Here is a 20,353-nt window from a genome sequence, read left to right as displayed (position 1 = left end):
GAATGAAAGGGAAAGGGGGTTTGCTTCCTGCCGAAAGCCTGTAGGACGTTGGTGATCTCAGGACAGCTCCCTGCTACCCCAGCAACATTCATGCTTCACCCTCAGCCCGATGTCCCTGACCTCTGCAGGAGTCCTGCCCCAAATCCAGGTGCTAGGCTGGAATGTTGATACCCTGGCCAGTTTCCCATGACAATTCCCCTCCAAGAGGTGGGGCCCTATTGTCTGTATCTTATTCTGACCCTGTGTCTTCCCCTCCCCCAATGTCTGCTCTAACATGGATAGGCCCTTGGTACGGGGACACCAAGACCCCTTTGGTTGCAAAAACTGCCATACTGCTCCATCCTACCCAGAATACCTTGAGTGTCCATATCTGACTCTTTGTTCTCAAGTTTTCTGAGTCCTTTGACACTGATTTCATCTGCCCATCAGCCACATGTGCCTGGACTTACTCTCCTCCCTTATCTGGCCTATCTCTTCTGAGCTCCCAGGATGCCCCATTGCCCTGACCACACCAGCCATGACCCCCAGTTTCTATCACCAGGTTTCATGCCCCTGAACCTCACTGTCTCTGTCTTAAGTCACTGATATCACTGATGAGCCCTCCTGACATTACATGCAGGCCACTGTCTTGAACCCTACTTGAGTCAATGTTCCCTAACATACTCCTTGTCCAAAACTCCCCATGGTTGGATTTCAACCAAGATATGACAGCCCAGACCTCCTGGCCTTACCTAGCTAGCCTCTCTGGCCACCATCAAAGCCCTGGTTTGACAGGCAGTGGACAAACTCTTGGTGTAGTTCCCCAATGGTCATCAGGATCACGACAACCAGCAAGTGTAGTACAAAGCCCCAAATGTGATTTCTCCCCATGGCCACAGCCACAAGCACCACATGACAATCTGCGCACGAGAAGACCACAGCTAGAGCAGGTGGCTGTGCCGACCCCCGGCAGAGCCCGTCAGGTCGAGGATGAGCATGGGGCCACGGTTTTTCCCTCTCTCTGTTATCTCAGTCCCCTCCACTCGGCACAAGTACTGCTGCTTTCAAAGCACACTCACTGCTCTGCCTCAGGACACCTGAACTGTGGCTCTGGTGTGCCTGCTGCCCTACTGCTGGGTGCTGAGGACTGAGTAAGTCTAGAAACTCAACACTTTCCATTTCCCAGCCCCAGTCCAGCTCTCCAACTCAGGACTGGTCCCACCATAACCCCTGCAGGACCAATAATGCCCATCAGGTCCTCAGGGTCCTTCAGAGAATGCCTCACTCTACCAATCATGACAGTAATACACACTGAAAACAAATTTACAGCACCACTCCTTAACAATATGGCCAAAAGGGGAATATCAAAACAAAATAACACAGCTCCAAATAAATAAAAACAATGAACCTTAATATGGGACAGCCATGAGGTCAACTATACATAATTGGTGCCGTGGTAAAGGGATTCAATATTTCCACAAGACTATCTAGTAATGTGACAAGAACTATAAAATTGCTCATGCCCTTTAACCTAGTAATTCCACTTGGGGAATGCTTCCCAGTAAAATACTAAGGAAGTAATTTGTACAGAGATATTCATAGCAGTGATATTTATAACAGCAAGAAATTGGAAAGAGCCCAAGGGTTCAGCACTTGGGGACTGACTAAGCAAATTGGGTCGAGTGAGCACCTAGGACACTCTACAGCTAGGAGGTGTGGACGTGTGTAGTGTCGGGAGAAATGAGTATGTGTCCCTGGGCAGGCCAGACGGGAAATAAACCACTCAGACCAACTCAGACTCCAGCTTCACCATATAAATGTTCACTTGGTTACTTCATGTTGATTCATTTAAGTCAGTAACCTTCATGTTAATTAGGAGGGCTTTAGAGGTCATTTTAAATTAAGTGGGTTCTTTTTTTAAAAGATTAAAAATGTTAAAAAGGAACTCCGTTGATGAAATTTCATAACTACCCTCGAGCATGCTCACCTTCCAAGAATTCCTGTCTTTAACCTCTCTTCTCTTTCCCTTGTGTTTGTACAAAAAGAACCAGGCTTGCCCACGGGACTGGATGGGGGCTGTGCTGGGGCTGGTGTGGACCCAGTGCCCTGGGCTCTGAGAGCCAGAGGACTGCGCATGAGGCCCCGGACCCTGGGATGCAGGAATCCTTTCTCCTTAGGCTTCACCCTTCTCCTTCTTGAGTCTTTGTCCCTCAAGGGCCTGCCTCTGCGCCATTCTTTGTCCTCTGTGCTGCAGGAAGAGGTTATTGAGAACACGTTGGGTCTTCCTCTCCCATGAGATTCTGGATGACCAGAACATCTTCAAGAGTCAACGTATGCGTGTCTAATGGTGGCACTGCAGGCAGAGGCCTGGGCTTCCACACACCTACAGTAAGACTGGCCCAGCGTCTGTGTCCCCCTAGAGCGATGGTTTCCTCACCCAGCTACAGCTATCCATCAAACCACCTGGGGGGTGGGCAGCCGGATGGCTCAGTTGGTTAGAGTGCGAGCTCTTAATAACAAGGTTGCCGGTTCAATTCCTGCATGGGATGGTGGGCTACGCCCCCTGCAACTACAGATTGAAAACAGTAACTGGACTTGGAGCTGAGCTGCGCCCTCCACAACTAGATTGAAGGACAACTATTTGGAGCTGATGGGCCCTGGAGAAACACACTGTTCTCCAATAAAAAATTTAAAAAACAATAATAATAAAAAAAAAACCACCCGGAGGGCTTTAAAAATTAGAGATTCCTGGGTCCCATCCTAGAATCTATGGGGGTGGGGTCTGAGAATGTGTATTTTTCAAAACTCTCCCAGAGGTTCCTATGAGGCAAATCACCATTCTGGAGCCTTGATGCCTTGCAAAAAAATCATGGGCCTGCCTTCCTGGGTTCCTGAGTTCACAGGGCTCTTATTTTGGGCTAAAGGCCAGATTACACTCAGCAGTCATGGCAGAGACTGCAGCCCTTCACATGTACACACACACACACACACACACGCACCTTTCAAGGGAAGGCCTCAAGCCCAGGGGCCTAGAACATCGGGGCAGACCCTCCACGGGCTGCTGAGAGCACCTGGGCTCCCTGATTCCCCAGAAGCCCAGAGCCAGCCTCTGCCCTGGCCCCAGCACTTGCACTTCCCTGACACTGGTAGCCTCCCAGCAATCTGGGTTCCCCAGTGCATGCTGCAGAGTCACCTATTACAGGTGCCTCCTGGTCCACACCCATGTCCCAGGGAGGGCAGTGGGGCCTGTGGACCCGCCTGCCCAGGCCATACTTACGGAGTCATTTTATAAAGCTGCGTCCTCCTCTCAAACAGCGACCCTCCCCAGGCCCAAGGCCACACCCTGGCCACGGGCATGGCCTGGGCAGACTCCGTCTCACCGCCCCCTGTCTCCACGACTCTCTTCAGCTTCACATTGGTGCTTGAGTCCCCCAGCCTGTTATCAGGAAACACCGAGAGTCGTCACCCCTGCCCCGATCCAACCACCCTGCAAAGTGAGAACTGGTTGAAGTGGCCTCCATGGTCCTGAGGAACCAAGAGAGCAAGGGGAGGATCAGAGAGGGACTCCAGGGAAAAGAGGGGGGCTAGGGAGGCTTTTCCCAATGGCCCTGGAGCAACTTCCTGAACCCTAGCTAGTATACTGAGGTAACAGGGAGGAGGCCACTTCCGCTGAGATCTTCCTCCAAATTGTTCCCGAGGTAGTAGAGACCTGGGGGACCTTGGAGCTCCACAAAGGCACTGTCTTCAAGCCTGGAGTCCTTGGGCCCAGTGTGGCCTAATCTGGGGGTCTAGATCCCTTAGAGGGTGGGGCAAGGGCAGGACAATCTTCCCACCAATGGGGAGGAAGTGCATGCTGGGACATGAGCTTGGGCTTGACGGGGCACAGGACAAATAAGGGTGACCTCTGGCCCCTCTGAGCAGACTCCATCACCACAGGGTCCCATAGCAAGGGTGTGGGCAGCTCAGAGGCTCTGCCTTGATGGAGGGGAGCCAGGCATGGGCTTCACAGGGATATGAGGCCATATAAACTTGAAAGGTCCTCATTTTCCCTGTGGGAGCCCTGGAAGGATATTTCTGTCCCCTCTTAGGGCCTTTCCTCTCACTGCCCTCCCCTGACCTAGGCCCAGCCTCACCTCCACTTGACTGTTAGTGCCCAGCTGTCAGGGGTATTTGGGGGAAGGTGGGTTGGGTCGGGGGAAACAGGGTACTACCCACTGAGGCCTCCAGTACATGGTGGGCACTGTCCCTGGGGCCAGGCTTTGGAAAGAACCCAAGTGTTTGTGTCCTGTTTAGAGAATCCTTGCTCTGTCTTTGTAAAAACAATGGACAGAGAGTGGTAAGGGGCAGGGAGGCTCCCTTGGAGCTTCAGCCTCACTCTACATTGTCCTTGGAAGCTGTGGGAAAGGGCAGTGTCACATGGACCCCACTCAGGGCACACTGATGGCTGAGGCTGGTGGCCCACCTGCCAGGAAGGGGGAGCAAGCTGAGCTGCATCAACTGATGAAATTGCCCACAAGTAGGCAGAGCCGAGTCCGATATAACCGTGAGCATAAGGGCAGCCGTGCTACGTGGGAAATGGGCATTGAGGCTCACACAATATCTCTATGGGAATATTTGGTTTTCTCCTCATGTTTCATTACTCTTCAGGCTCCATCAGTGTCTGTGTTGACAAGGCTTCACAGACTTGGGATCCTCTGACCCAGCTGGCAGCCAACAGAGGAGACATAAAGGCAAGTGGTTCTGGATGAAGCTGGGGGGAGGGTGGGGGCTAGAGAGCCACACCCTCCGCCTCTTCCCTTCTTCCCAGTGATTCCCTGGAGATACTTCTGGGTGACTTTGGGGCTCCAAATGTCATTTGAAAGTCACTGGTCTGATCCAACCTTCCCATTTGCAGATGAAGAAGCTGAGGCCCAGAGTAGGTAGTAATTTGCCAAAGGTCACACGGCAACTTGGTAGCAGAGCCAGGACTTGCGCTAGAACTGAGGCCCCATGACTCCTAACCACTGTGACCGCCAGCTCCTCGCCGAAGGCGTCAGCCACCCTGACCGTGGTTCTGAACTCCTCCGACCTCTCACCCACTCTCTGGCTCTCGGGCGTGGAGAGACCTGGCGACTGGTGGGCCACCCCTCCCAGAAATGACGCCAAGACAGGCACCACATTCCTGGCCCTTCAGGACTGGACCCGGGCACCTATTCTGACACTCTTCTCATTCTGTGTTGCCCCAGGTGACCTCTCCACTCCCATGGCTCCCCCACTGTCCTAATGGCTCCCCTGAGTCCCTCCAGAAGCATTCCTAAGTCTCCAGCTCCAAAACCGAACTTATCTCACTCCAGACCTGCTCTTCCTCCTGTGTTTTCTGACAACAGGAATGGCCCTCCTATTTACTCAATCACCCCAGAAACCTAGATGCTACCTAACTCCTCTCGCCTTCGTTTGGCCCGAGAAGCCCTCCGATCAGCCCCCTGTGCTTTCTCTGCCTGGGTTCAGGCCTCCTATATCTCCAGCCTCCTTCCAATCCCCACCTCCCATTCTGCCTGCTCCACAAGCATCACACTTTTCAGTCAATCTGAGCAGAGAACTTGTCTGCGAACAAGGATCCTCCCACGGCTCCTCCTTCCACAAGACAGAACTCAAACCCCTTCATGAGGCTTACAAGGCTGCGTGAGCTGCCCCGCTCTGTCTCCTGCCTCTCTCTGCCCTCCCAGCCTGGCCCGCCTCTGCTTTGCTACCTTGACAGTCTCCTTGCAGATCTCCCAACGGAACTTGCTCTTTCTCAGCTCTCTGCCTCTGCACACACCCTCTTCTCTCCCCAGATCAATGTTTCTCCAAGTGTGGCCTGAGGCTCACCTGCTTCACCATCCCTTGGCATACTGCAGACTCCTGGTCCCTGCCCTGCCCAGACCCACCAACAGAGACTGCATTTTCAGCAGAGTTCCCATGGGTGCTGTGCACTAACTGCTGAGAAACACTGTTCTAGGTGGAATACCAATATCAAGCCAACTCCCCTTGTCCCCACCTCCCTCCTTCTCCAGCTGGGCGAGTTGCCTCCTTTTTACCCCATGCTCTGCAGGGAGTAACTGTCTGTGCCTGGGTGTCTCCTGCTCTGGGCCGGGAGCTCCATGCAGGCAGGGATCATGTCTTCCCCTTCCCTGTAAGTCCCTGGCACCTGGCACAGACAAGGGGCTGAGACCGTGCGTGCTGAGTGAATGGGCCCTCCGGGTGAGCCCCAATGCCCAGGCGGAGGTCACAGCTAAGCTAGTGACAAGCCACAGCTTGTCTGGAAATCTGAGAAGCTGCTCCCAGTGCCTCTGCAGGTTACACCTACCCCCCTCACCTCAGCCCATGTACAATGAAGGCGACATGTGAGGACTGTAAGTAACATAGCGCTTACTCGGGAGCTTTCAACAGTGATGCTTAATCCAGCTCTCCCAGAAATGTTGGCCTGTATGGATACATATGTTTATTATACATTTGGGTGATATAAAGGATGGATAGCACATAATTTACAAACAAAAATTCCACATAGCCAGATGATTGTCTGAGAAATCAATGCGTTCATTGATTTTTGCCTTACTTTTTATCTGGAGCCAACCCATGGTTGCAATGACAAATGAGTGTCGTTCCAACTTGAATGTTGGTTGATATTTTCATTTAACAAGTAAGATTAAAGTGAAACAACAAAGACATGTCAGAACGTCACTCATTCATCAGTGATTAGAGTGGCTTCTGTGCTATATTGGTTAATAGTTTTTGAACACTGCAAGAATATTTCTTTAATATTTTGTGCTAGTCACATGAAGCAGCTATAGACATGACAAGCTTCAAAATTTAATCTGTGTTAGTAACATTTTTTCCATCATGTTTTTAGTCTAGACAAACAACAAAACAATAATTTAATTCTTAATAACAGCTATGTTTAACAACTGGCTTACAAAAATGCTCCTTTATTGGGCAATTGATTCTCGTGAGCCAATGCGAGCCAGCTCCAGTACAGTAATCCTGAAGAACTGAACATGACCCACCAAAACCCACTGGTCCACCAGAGGCCAGCTCCCTCCCCGAACCCTCTAGGGTCTAGGTTGTGAGCTGCCAGAGGTGGGACGGTGCTTGTTTCCCCACGGAGCTTCAGGTTCCTCAATTTGGAGGGGAAATCATGCCCACCAACTCCTAAGTGTGGGGAGGATTACGTGCCCCCTTACCCCTTCTGCACACACTTTGCACACTCATGCGTTGGTTCATTTCCATCACTTCCCAACACAGCCATTACCTCAGACATACCATGCGCATATTTTGGACCCACACATAACCCTCCCGCTCCCAAACCACACCACATACAATAACGTCAGCCCCTCCTATACTATCCGTAGACAAGCTTACGTGTATACCTCACCCCAGGGACTTCACATACATATTTGACCTCCAGTTATATCTCATACACACGCATTATCCACATACCTAAACCACAATACTCATACATGCATATATACCTGAAACCCTTCATATACGTCATACATGCATACCCTCCACCAAATACCAATTATCCTCACTCAAGGCATTTCCCACATCAGTGGATACCTCACCCTACCCGCCACACACCCCCATCCAGATTACCACATAGCCACACTCCAGACATAACACACATACTTCCTCCCCTACCCACACATACATGCACACACTATGCATGTATATATACAATCACTTACCTCTAGTTCTCCCCACGCTCACGTATCACAGGCCTCAAACATGCCCATCTTATACACAGGGCTCACACACTCCAGCAATTCCCATATCACCCCCATGTTCCAAGACAGAAGACAACCCCCACACCAGCCCCCTAAGCCCACTTCCTGGATCAGAAACATAATGTGGATCCTGGTGGCATAAGGCAGGAAAGATGGGGTGAGCTTCCCTGGGGTGACAGCTCACTTCCCAGGAGGTCAGGCCCTGGCCTGAGGCACGGGAGGCCAACCAAGGTTTGGGAAGGGATGGGACAAGGTCTGCTAGCTAAACACCTTTGTTTTCCAGCCTTAGGTACCACAGGTGGCTCCTTCTCCTTCCTGTTCTCCGCAGCACCCCAACCCCAAACTAAGATGCCTACCTGCTTCAGGAAGCTTCTCCCGTGCCTGCCCAGCCTGAGCAGGCCTCCATAAGAACACACAGGCGTTTCTCAGGCTGCAATGAATGCTGAGCTCAGGCTCTCCTGGGCTCACCGGGAGGGACCAGAGGACTAGAGGCATAGGATTGTGGTGGGAGGGCCGGCGGGAAGGTGAACAGGGAAGTCAGGGCTCAGCCACAAACTCCGCAGGTGCTCGCGGGACTCCTTGGGGTGACCCCTGCCTGTGTCATGCCAGACTGAGGCTGTGGCAGAGGCACACTCTGTCCTTGGCGGTCCCAATGCTCAGCTCCACCTGCAGGTCAGCCCGTCCAGTCCCCAGACCATCATCCTCTACTTCTGCATTGTCCTTGCCCTCTGGCCCATCGGCAGCAGCGTGAGTCCTGGGGTAAAGGGCTGTCTCTGCTCCTATCACCCCAATGTCTGTGTGGCTACCCCATCATCTGATGGAGGAGAAGTCAGTGTCCAAGTCAGATGCCAGCTGGGTTCCAGGGCCCATGAAGGGCAGATGTCAACACTTCTGCCCAGAACACTTCTGTCCAGCTCTAAGAGCAGCTTTGGACTGGGCCCTGATGGACACAGGGAAGCCATCTCCATGCACCTCACCCTTTCTTACAGCACCACCCTGCAATGATCCAGAGTAATGGACCAGGCCTTTGAGCACTAAAGGTGAGGTGGCCACCTCCCTCTTTAGAAAGTGTCTCACACACACACACACACACACACACACACACACACACACACACTCAGAGGCCCAGAGATGGGCCATCCGAGACTGGCTCCACCCTAGTGCAGCTTGTTCTCTCTGAATTCTGCATCCTGGTCCTCCCAGAAGATGTTGCCTTCAGGTTTCCATGGCAACAGCAGTTGGCTTCCTGACTAATGAGTTACAACAAGTCCTTCTCTTTGTCTAACTTGGAGGGTTTCCAGTGGACACAGGCTGGGCTCCAGACTCAAACTGGCCATGACTCACCTTGCAGCTTGGGGCAAATCTCCAACCCTCTGGCCTCAGTGTTCGCAGGGCTCAGTGAGGGTGACACAACACCCTAACCCTTTTATCTCTGACATACTGACTCCAGCTCTGACACACCAACTCTAAATAACTTTCCTACGTAGCAGAAACACATAGTTAAAAATATTATAACAAGGACCTTATTCACCAAAGCAACAGAAAACAATAACATATCTAGGAAAACTTCACAAGATATGTCTCAGATACATGAAAACACACTAAAACTCTAAGAATGCAAACTATACAAACACCCTTAATAAAAGGAGATGCAGCCTCTATTCCTGGATGGCATTGTAATTTTGTCAAATGAATTTTATAGATTTGATGCCATTCTAATCACAAGTGCAGTAGAACTTTTTCTTTTTAACTGGATGAATTTATTCCAAGATTCATCTGCAAAAATAAGCCAACTTTCCAAGACAGCCAAGAAAATCTTGTAAAAGAAAAAGAATAAGGAGGCACTAGCACACCATCTATCAAACTGTAATATGAATCTGAAATAACCAAAAAATAACGGTACTGACTAGAGAATGACTACACAGACTAATGCAATGTGGAAACAGATCCAGGTCTGCAGAGGAAACTGGTATATGATAAAGATGGCCTTGCAAGACACTGAAGAATGTTGCACTATTTACTAAATGGTTTAGAGATCAACTTGCTATTGGTGGGGGTAGGGTGGGGGGTTAGTTACCCCTCCCTCATTTCATATACAAAAAAAATTACAGATGGATCAAAGATTTATTAGGAAAAAGAAAAAGAGAAAACTACACATAGAAAATGTTAGAGAATAGTTTTTTCTAATCATGTGTAGAGAGTAGGGGAGCTTTTCTAAGCATGGTCCTAAATCCAGAAACCATACATATTTCATTAGGTTAAAAACGACAGTCTCCTATATGGCAAGAGACACTGCAATTGAAGTAAATGCGAAGTTGGCAGATGTGCACTGAGCGAGGCATTTCATGTACTGGGGGAGAGTGAGGACGGGTAGTTTTTCTGGAAGGAAATGTGGCCACGTCAGTGTATCAAAGAACTTTCATGAATATCTTTCAGATAGTCATTCTTTTTGAGCCATTAATTTCAATTCTCTGAAGCTATTCTAAGAAAGTAATCAAATGAGCATGGAGATGTATATACAAAGATGTTCGTCATTGAGAATTAGAAATTGAAGTAAAATAGGAGAATGGTTAAATAAATTTCAGTAAGTCCATAAAAAGAACTATTCAACAGCCACTGAAAACAATGTTTTTCTAATTACATTTAATGATATGGGGAAAATATGTTGCGTGAAAATTTAGATGACAAAACATTCTGCACAACTTTGTTAAAAGGATATATGCACACACACACGCATATGCAATTCCTACTTGTGAACACACTCATGCTGCATATTTTTTTCAGATAGCACCCAAATAGATTTTTTCCCAAAATAACACCTAAAGAGAGTTTAAACCTATTTTTTTCAATTAAGAAACACTTTTCTGTAGTAACAACACAAAACAAAACAACCTTATTTTTATAATCTACTCTGCAATGCTCACCACTCCAGTCCATTCCACTCAGCAAAGCTCCCTACTGGAAGCTCCCAGAGGAACAACAGTGGTAACGAGTTCTGGGCATTAGCCACCCAAGGCTTCCTTCCTCACCCTGAGCTGAAGCTTTCCTTTGTCACAATAGCCTTTCTTTAAAGAATATTAATGCAAAGTTTATAAAAATGCATCCCCAAATGGATACAAGTGCTGTTGGTGCAGCAACTAAAATTAAATGATTGAGCAGAGCAAAGAAGAAAGAGCTAAAAGACGGAACAACGGCAGAGCATGCATTTTCTTCAAGGTCTTACAGTTAGAACTTATTTTTAAGATGACGTACTTCACTGAAGGGAAAGATAACATAGTACTTTACTCAAAATACACACACACACACACACACACATTTGCTTTATGGTTTGGCCTTCTTCCTTTTCCTTTTCTTTCTTTTTTAAAATGAACTAAGGATTACCAGGGGTGGGTACATAAGTAAAAGATTAAAAAGAAATGCATGCAGGAAAAGATGCTCAACTTCATCACTCACCAGGGAAATGCAAAGTAAAACCACAATACCATCCACTACACACTCACCAGAACGGCTGAAACAAAAAGACAGAGAAGCCTAAGTTTTGGTGAGGCTATGGAGCAACCAGGACTCAGATGCTGCTGGTGAAGCATATGGGTAGAACCATTTTGGAAAACTGGCAGAATCGACAAGGATGAACATAAAACTCAGCAACTCTGCTCCTAGGCACCCCCCCCCCCCCGCAGAAATGTGTGTACACGTGCACCAGGAAACAGGCCCAAGAATATTCATAGCGGCACTAGTCACAATTGCCAAATGCTTTCAACTGCCCAAATGCCCATCATCAGTAGAATGGACATATAAATTGTGCTATGGTCACACAGTTAAATACTGTACAGCAGCAATGAACTAACTACCCGAGGACTATATGCCTAACACAGACGAATCTCACAAATACAATATTGAGCAAAATAAACCAAACGCAAAGAGTAGATAATGAATTATTCCATTTATATAAAAGTCAAACAGAGGGAAAATTAATGTGTGATGTTAGGAGTCAGGAGAACTTATTTAGGAGGGAGCAGTTACCAGCAAGGTGCTCAAAGAGAATGTCTGCGGTGCTGGCAATGTCTGCTTTTCAGTCTGTGTTTTCTTAACATGACTGTGGTCAGCTGTGAAAATTCATTAGCTGTGCACTTAAAATTTGTGCATTGTTATGCATACTATATGTACTTCAAAAAAGTTTAAAAATCGAAATAAATAAAAATATTAACAGGAGTTACCTCTGGGTGTTGGGATTATAGGTACTCTTACTTTTCTTCTTTATATCATATATTCCAAATTTACTACAGTGAACATATGGTTTAAAATTTTTGTAATGTTAATTTACAATATATGTTCACAACACATGATGCCATCATGATGCTAACAGGTGTTGTAAAGTTGGCCTGGGCAAGAGACCACCACTTCTTTCTTGAGTGTCTAATTCCTCTTTCCTGAGCCTGGACCGCCAGTGGTTCCCAAATCTGTCTGGACATTGGTTACTTGGGGAGCTATTTAAAAATTCAGATTCTTGGGCCACATTCCCAGAGATTCTGATTCTGTTAATCTAGGGTGGGCTCCAATATGGCACCCCTTAAATTCGTACTGGGACTACCAACGAGTGTCTGAACTGTCCAAGCTTCAGCTTTCCCTACTGGACAGGACCTGGGAAAACCTGCTCAGGCACTGACAGTCCACCTTGGGTAGGATTGTAAAGTAAGGACCATGCCCTAGGATTTGGAAGCTTCCTGGGAGAGAAAGAGCTTAGAAAGCCCCAGGTGGCCAGGCTTTAGCTGGACTATGGGAGAGGGAGTATGGCAAAGCCCTTAAGAGTGCAGATGTAGAGTCAAATAGATGTGGGCCCAAATTCTGCTCTGTAATAAGCTCTGTGACCTTGGGCTTATCCTCCCTCAGCCTTACCTACAGCATAACAATTCCCAGGGATGCTAACACCTATTTCACATAATTACAAATGTTAAATGAAAACACTTAATACGAAGCCTGGCATGCAATAAGATCACAGTGTTAACAGTAATGATAAATACTATGTGTAAATATTACTTCATACTTATAGTACTTCTATATTTAGTTGCATATTATATATACTGTGTTTCTCCAAAAATAAGACCTAGCCAGACAATCAGCTCTAATGCTTTTGGAGCAAAAATTAATATAAGACCCAGTCTTATTTTACTATAATATAAGATTGGGTATAATATAATGTAATATAATACCCGGTCTTATTTTACTATAAGACCAGGTATAATATAATATAATATAATATAATATAATATAATACTTGGTTTTATATTAATTTTTGCTCCAAAAGATGCATTAGAGCTGATTGTCCAGCTAGGTCTTATTGTCGGGGAAACACGGTAATTATATAACACTATATACATGTAATACAGAGAGATATATTAATTGATATTGAGTAGGAATAGTCCAAATTATGGGAAGTCTGATGTTCTGATGCTTGTTTTAGGAAGTACACTTTTATCTATTATGGTCCCCTTTTGTAGATACTATAAATCAGGACATTCATTCATCCATTTATTCATTCATTCATTCAACAGAGATTAAGAATACAAGTTTTTGAAAGCTTTTCTCACCACCTATGTGACAATATGACCTTGGACAATTTACTTAATCATTCTGTGTCCCAGTTTCTTCAGCAGCAAAATGAGAACAAGAACATATGGTGGTTGTGACTGTTACATGAGTTAATATGTGTAAATGGCATAGAACCTTGTGTGATATACTATAAATCCTCAGTAAATTGTGGCTATTATTATCCATTCAATAATTATTTGAGTGCTTACTGTGTATATGCACTGGAGGCTGAGGACATAACAATGAAAAAGACAGACATGGTCCCTGCCTTCATGGAGCTTATAATCAAATGATAGTAAAGTATGTAATTTTTAAAATGGAGGAGCAAGTGAGACCTTTCCTAGCAGAGTTAGATTGTATGGTGGCATGTCCCAGTCATCAAAGTCCTTTAGCACATCCTATTCTAAAATCTCTTTTCAAAAAGAATTCCCTGTGACACATCAGGCTTTCTGTGGCACAATTTCCTCACACAAGAGATGGCTTTACTGTGGAGCCTAAAGTCCAGCCACCCCAAGACCTTTCCCAGGACTCAGGCCCATGCAGGCTGGGGTGATACAGCAGGGCTCCCTCTGAAGCAGTGATAAATGCAGCCACAGGAGGTCTAGCCCCTGTGGAGTAGAGCAGGGAGACAGCACCAACCCACAAGCCTAGTACTACCCAGCTCTGGGAGGGAGTCTGGTGCACTGAGTCCTTCTGCTCTGGGCCTGAAAGCCCTGAGGACATCCAGACCGTTGAAGGGCAACTGGTCTTGGGTCTCTTCGTTTCAGCCAGCCATGCCTCCATAGTCAGTTTTCATTCATTCAGTGCACTTATACTGAGCATGCACTCTGGCCCTCCACTAAGAGTATAGAACCAAGCAAGACAGGATCTTACCCTCAGAGAGGTCATAGCCCAGCAGCTGATTCAAATATAACCCATGATTAAAGTTGACTAAGACTTACAGAGTTTAGCACTGTGTGTAACTGAGAACATCTGAATAGGCTTCCTGGAGAAGGTGATATCAAGTTCTAAAGAATGATGAGAAATTTTATCAGGTGAAGATATGGAAGGGACCACAGGTAAAGCCCTGAAATGGAAGACAGCATGTAAGTTTGTGAGACTGGTGCTGATGGTGGAAGGAAAGGCAGGAGATGAGAAGATGCCTGAGAGCATAACTGGAACCAACCAGGAAAGAGCCTTTTATCTCCACTAAGATTGGGCTTTATGCTAAAGATTTAAAGAAGCTACTGAAAAACATTAAGAGGGGGGATGATATGATTATATCAGCTTTGGAAAAATAACTCCGGCTTCAGTGTGGCCTGGCACAGAATTAGACACCACAGAAGAAAAGACCAGTGAATTCAAAGATATAGAAATAGAAATATTCCAAAATAAAACTCAGTGTGAAAAAATACTTAAAAAAGAAAACCCAAAGTATCAGTGACTTGTGGAACAACATCAAGCAGTCTAACATACATGTAATTAGTTATAGAAAAACAAAAGGAAGGGGGAGGCAGGAAAAAAAGGAAGAGGTAGAAAAAATATTTGAGGAAATAATACCCAAATGTTTTTCAAATTTGATGAAAACTATAAACAGAAAAATCCAACAATCTCAAAAGACCTCAAGCAGAAGAAATATTAAGAAAACTACACCAAATACCTTATAATCAAATTTTGAAAACCAGTGATAAAGAGAAAATCTTAAAAAGCAGCCAGAAAAGGGGGTGGGGGCTGACACTGCAAACAGGAGCAAAGGGAAAAAAGCAGCACACTTCTCATCAGAAACATTGCAAACCAGAAGACAGTAGAGCAACATCTTTAAGACACTGAAAGAAAAATGAAAAAAAAAAAAACTGTCAATTTTTATTTTGGGACAAAGTACCTTTCAAAGATGAAAGCAAAATAAAGGCTGCTTCATACAAATAAACGCTAAGAGAACGCATCACCAGCAGATCAGCACTACACAAAATGTCAAAATAAGTCCTTCAGGGAGAAGGAAAATGAGACTAGATGCCAGTTTGAATATATATAGTATGAAGAGCATTGGAAATGGTAAATATGCAGGTTCATGTGAAATAATTTTTTTCTCATTAAAATCAAACAAAATAACAAACTAAATGCAGCAACATATACAAAGGATTATATATCTTGACCAAGTAGGATTTATCCCAAGGATGCAAAGTTGTCTTATCTTTATTAATTTATTAAATCAATTAATATAATACACAATATCAGTAGAATAAAGGACAAAACCATTTAATCATCTCAGTAGATACAGAAAAAATTTGACACCCTTTCATGATAAAATCATTCAAAAAACTAGAATTAGGAGGGGATTTTCTCACCCTGACAAGGGACATCTACTAAAAAGCAAACACTAAGATCATACTTAAAAGTGCAAGATTGAAGGCATCCCCCCTGAGATCAAAACAAGGATACTCACTCTTGACCAATCTATTCAACATTGCACTGAAAGTTCTAACCAAGGCAATTAGGGGGGAAAAATGAAATAAAAGGCATCCAAATTAGAAAGGAGGAAGTAAAACTGTCTCTATTCAGAGATGACATGATTTTGTATAAAAAAAAAACCCTAAGGTATTCACTAAAAAACTATTATAACTAATAAACAAGTTCAGCAAGCTTGCAGGATATAAGAACAATATACAAAATCAGTTATATTTCTACACACTTGCCGTGAACAATCCAAAAATGAAATGAAGAAAACAATTCAGTTTACAAGAGCATCAACAATGATAAAATACTGAGAAGTGAATTAAAAAAATAAGTGTAAGACTATTCATTGGAAGCTACTTTGAAAAATATGAAATAAGACCTAAATAAATAAAAAGGTATCCTGTGTTTATGGGTCAGAATATTAAATATTGTTAAAGTGGCAATACTCCCAAATTGATACACAGATTCACTCAATCCCCATCAGAATACCAGCTGGTTTCTTTGCAGAAATTGACAAGCTGTTCCTAAAATTCATACTTGTATGCAAATTTAAGGGACCCAGCATAGCCAAAACAATCTTGAAAAAGTATAAATTTGGAAAGCTCACACTTCCTGACTCCACAATTTATGATAAAGCTACAATAATCAAGACAGTGAAGTATTAGTATAAGGCACACAAATCAACACAGTAGAATTGAGAGTCTAGTAATAAACTCACATTTAAAGTCAACTGATTTTTGGCAAGGATGCCAAGACTATTTTATAGGGGAATAATAGTTTTTTTCAGCAAATGGTGCTGGGACAAAGAAATAGCCAAAATGAGAATGACTTGGGATCCTCTACCTCACACCACAGGTATACAAAAATTAACTCAGAATTAATAAAAGACCTAAATGTAAGACCTAAAACCATAAAACTCTAAGAAAACATAGGCATAAATCTTTGTAACCTTGGATTAAGCAATGATTTCTTAGATATGACACCAAAAGTACAAGCAACAAAAGAAAAAAATAGATATATTTAATCAAAATTTAAAACTTTTGTGTGGTAAAACTTAAAACCTTTGTGTTTCACTATCATGAAAGTGAAAAGACAACCAACAGAATGGTATAAAACATTTGCGAATCATTGTTTGATAAAGGACTTGTATCTAGAATATATAAAGAATGTTTATAACTCAATAATAAAAAGACAAACAACCCATGTAAAAACTGGGCAAAAGATTTGAATAAACATTTTTTCCAAAGAAGATATACAAATGGCTATAGGCACATCATTAGTCATTATTTTTCATCAGGTAAATACAAGTCAAAACCACAATGAGCTACCATTTCACACTCACCAAGATGGCTATGATCAAAATCACAGATAAAATATGTAATGGCAAGGATGTAAATGAATTGCAATCCTTATATACTGCTGGTGGGAATGGGAAAACAGTCTGGTGGTTCCCAGTCCCTTTGGAAAACAGTCTGGTGGTTTCTCAAAAGGTTGAACAAAGAGTTTCCCAGAAGTTCTATTCCTAGGTATATACCCAAGAGAAATGAAACATGTCTGCAAATGTTCATAGCAGCATCATTTATAATAGGTAAAAAGTGGAAACAACTCAAATGTCCATCAACTGATGAATCGATAAGCAAAATGTGGTATGTCCACACAGTAGAACACTATTTGGCAATGAAAAAAATGAAGTATTGAGACATGCTACAACATGAATGAATCTTGAAAACATTATGCTAAGGCAAGAAGCCAGTCACAAAAGATGACATATATGATTCCATTTATATGAAATGTTCACAATAGGCAAATCTATAAAGATAGAAAGTAAATTAGCAGTTGTGTAGGGCTGGGAGTGGGTAGAAGAAAGGGGAGTGACTGCTAATGGTGATGGGTTTTTTGTAGGGGAGTAAATGAAAATATTCTAAAATTGATTGTGGTGATGGTTGCACAATTAAAAACCCACTGTATTGTACTTTATAAATAGGTAAATTATATGGTATACGAATTATATCCCAATAAAGTTTTTTTCAAGAGATAACTGACTATTTAAAGTAAAACAATCATAATGTATTGTTGGGTTTATATCATAGGTAAATGCAAAATGTATAACAATAACAGCTCAAAAGACAAGGAGAAGAAATGGAAGTACACTCGTGTAAGGTTTTTGTAATATACGAGGAGTGGTATAATATTATATTAAGGTAGACTGTGGTAAGTTGAAGATGTATATGGTAAACCATAGAGTAATCACTAAGAAAAACAAATATAATCAAAAAAGAATTTCTACTAACAAGCTAAAAATGGAGAAAAAACAAAATCATAAAAAATACCCACTCTCAAAGAAAGCAAGAAAAGAAGAAAAAGGGGACAAAGAACAAGTGGGGGAAATAGAATCCTAATGGCAAGATGGTAGATTTAAACTCAACCATATTGATATTTAATGTAAATTAAATATCTGAACACTCCAAATAAAAAGCCAAATTGTCAGATTGGATAAAAATGATGCAATTACATATATGTTTTCTAAAAGAAACCAACTTTAAATACAGAGAGATTAAAAGAATGGAAAAAGATACGCCATACAAACACTAATCAACATAAAGCTGGAGCAATTATATTAATCTCAGACCAACTAGACTTCAGAACAAGAAATACTACCAGCAATAAAGATATATCATATTGATGAAGGGGTTAAGCTCTTAAGAGGACACATAATCTTACATGTTTATGTAGCCAAGAACAATGCTTCAATACACGTGAAGCAAAAACTGATAGAACTGAAAAGAAAAAATGAAGAAGAAAGGTCTAGGGAGCAACTTGAGTCGCCAGCTAGATGGAAGTTGAAGCCAGGGTAATCAATGGGATCAGTGTAAGGGAGAAAAGAAGGCCAGGGCAGAATCCTGAGACACACCAGCATTTATTTCCAGGGTGAAAAGAAGAAAATCTCATGAAGAAAACAGAAATAATTAACAGAATGGCAGGTAGAAAAGGAGAGTGTGGGGTCACAGGATGCAAGGGAAGAATGCTTCAAAAGGCAGAGTGCACTCAGCTACGTCAAATGCTGCTGAGAGATCAACTAGGAATTGAAAGACTTCCGGATTTACCGTTAAGAATGACTGGAGACTTGACTGGAGGCGTGGGAAACACCAGTGATGAAGTGGGGGCAGAAATCAGGTTGCAGTGGATTGAGGACTCAGCAGGAGGTGAGGAAGTGGAGATAACAAACACTCACTTTGAGTTCAATAGGTTGGGATTAAAAGGGTAGGAAATACCTTGGTAATTTTGTTTTGTTTCTTAACTGGGTTACAAACGGAAGGAACCAGGAAAATGGGCCCAAAGAAAATACAGAGGAGAGAAAGAATGCTATGTCACTACATGGCTGGATCATCTAACTTTGCCATTAATTATGACTATTCCCAACCTGCAGAGATGCGTCCCTATAACACAGCTCTCAACCCTGAGTCCACCTGGTTCTCATTTCCCTTTTCCATCCACTGACAGCACTGTGTGCTCACACAGGACTGACCACAATGGGTGAAACATCACACTTGTTGGCAGCATCTTGAATCAATGCAGTTTTTAAGGGATAGTGGTAGAGCTTTTCAACATGGAATAACCAGAGTGGTGTTGGGGGCCCTGGGTAAAGTAGAGAGGCACCAAATCCCAGAAAGGGTATCACCCCCAAAACCCAGTATGGCCTGGAGTCCCTGCCAGCCAGCCATCAGCTACAGATACATAGACCACCGTGTGCCCAGGGCCTCCGTTCACAGGAAGCAAGGTCAAACCAAAGGACCACTCATTTCCAGCAAGGCTCTTGCCTCCCACACAGCGAGGCTGGCTCCCTGGTCTGTAGTTCAGAGAAAGAGCCTTGAGCAGGAGGCCTGCTTTCTAGTCCTGACTCTGCTATGAACTTGCAGTGTGACCCTGCTCTGAGGCCTCGGTTTTGCCTGTTAAACAAGGGGTTGGATGTGGCATCTCAAAGGCTCTTGCAAACTTAACAGCATATGGGTGGTGGGTGCAGAAAGGAGACTCATCAGCTCACAAAGGGCAAAATGCAGCAGCTGCAGAAGACAGAGGAGCTGAAGTCTTCCAGCCTCATTAGAGTCATGCAGCAGAGTCATCCCCCTGGGTTGCACTACTTGCACCCTTCATTCTCCTCCTCCCCCTCCTTCCCAAGAGCCTCTGAGGTTTGCTCAAGTGATACACCACTCCTCCCATTTCTCTTCATGAGATTTTCTACAGGTTAAAAAGTCAACCTGGTTTGAAGCTATGTGTAGAAAAGGAGGACACAGGAGGTCCCGGTTATGGGGCCATACCTGAGACCCATGGCTCTGCACAGAGCTTCCTTTTTAGGACCCCATCATCACAGACCCCATCAGAAACCCAAGACCAACACCCATGAGGAGGCAAAACAGAGCCCCAGATGCCCCCTATTTTTCTGGCCTGGACCCTGGAAGGGCAAGCAGATTCTTCAGGCACTGGGGAATCTTCAGCAGCCATGCTGCACCTGGGGAGAGGATCCCAGCATCTTTCTCATCTGTACACAGGGCTGAGTCCCCTCCTTCACAGGGCAGCTATTTCTGCCCATCCTTTGTGCCAAAAAATACATC

At 44.3% G+C, this 20,353-nt stretch overlaps 1 protein-coding gene across 1 annotated transcript in view; it reads right to left on the bottom strand.

Annotated features, from left to right (window-relative positions):
* TUB (TUB bipartite transcription factor) overlaps positions 1-20,353 on the bottom strand; it is a 63,013-nt gene that overhangs the window by 41,405 nt on the left and 1,255 nt on the right.

Source organism: Rhinolophus sinicus, chromosome 14, assembly GCF_057876585.1.
Source record: "Rhinolophus sinicus isolate RSI-liver-muscle chromosome 14, RSI-T2T, whole genome shotgun sequence".
In the NCBI taxonomy this organism is placed as follows: domain Eukaryota; kingdom Metazoa; phylum Chordata; class Mammalia; order Chiroptera; family Rhinolophidae; genus Rhinolophus; species Rhinolophus sinicus.
This window is presented reverse-complemented; position numbering and strand designations above follow the sequence as displayed.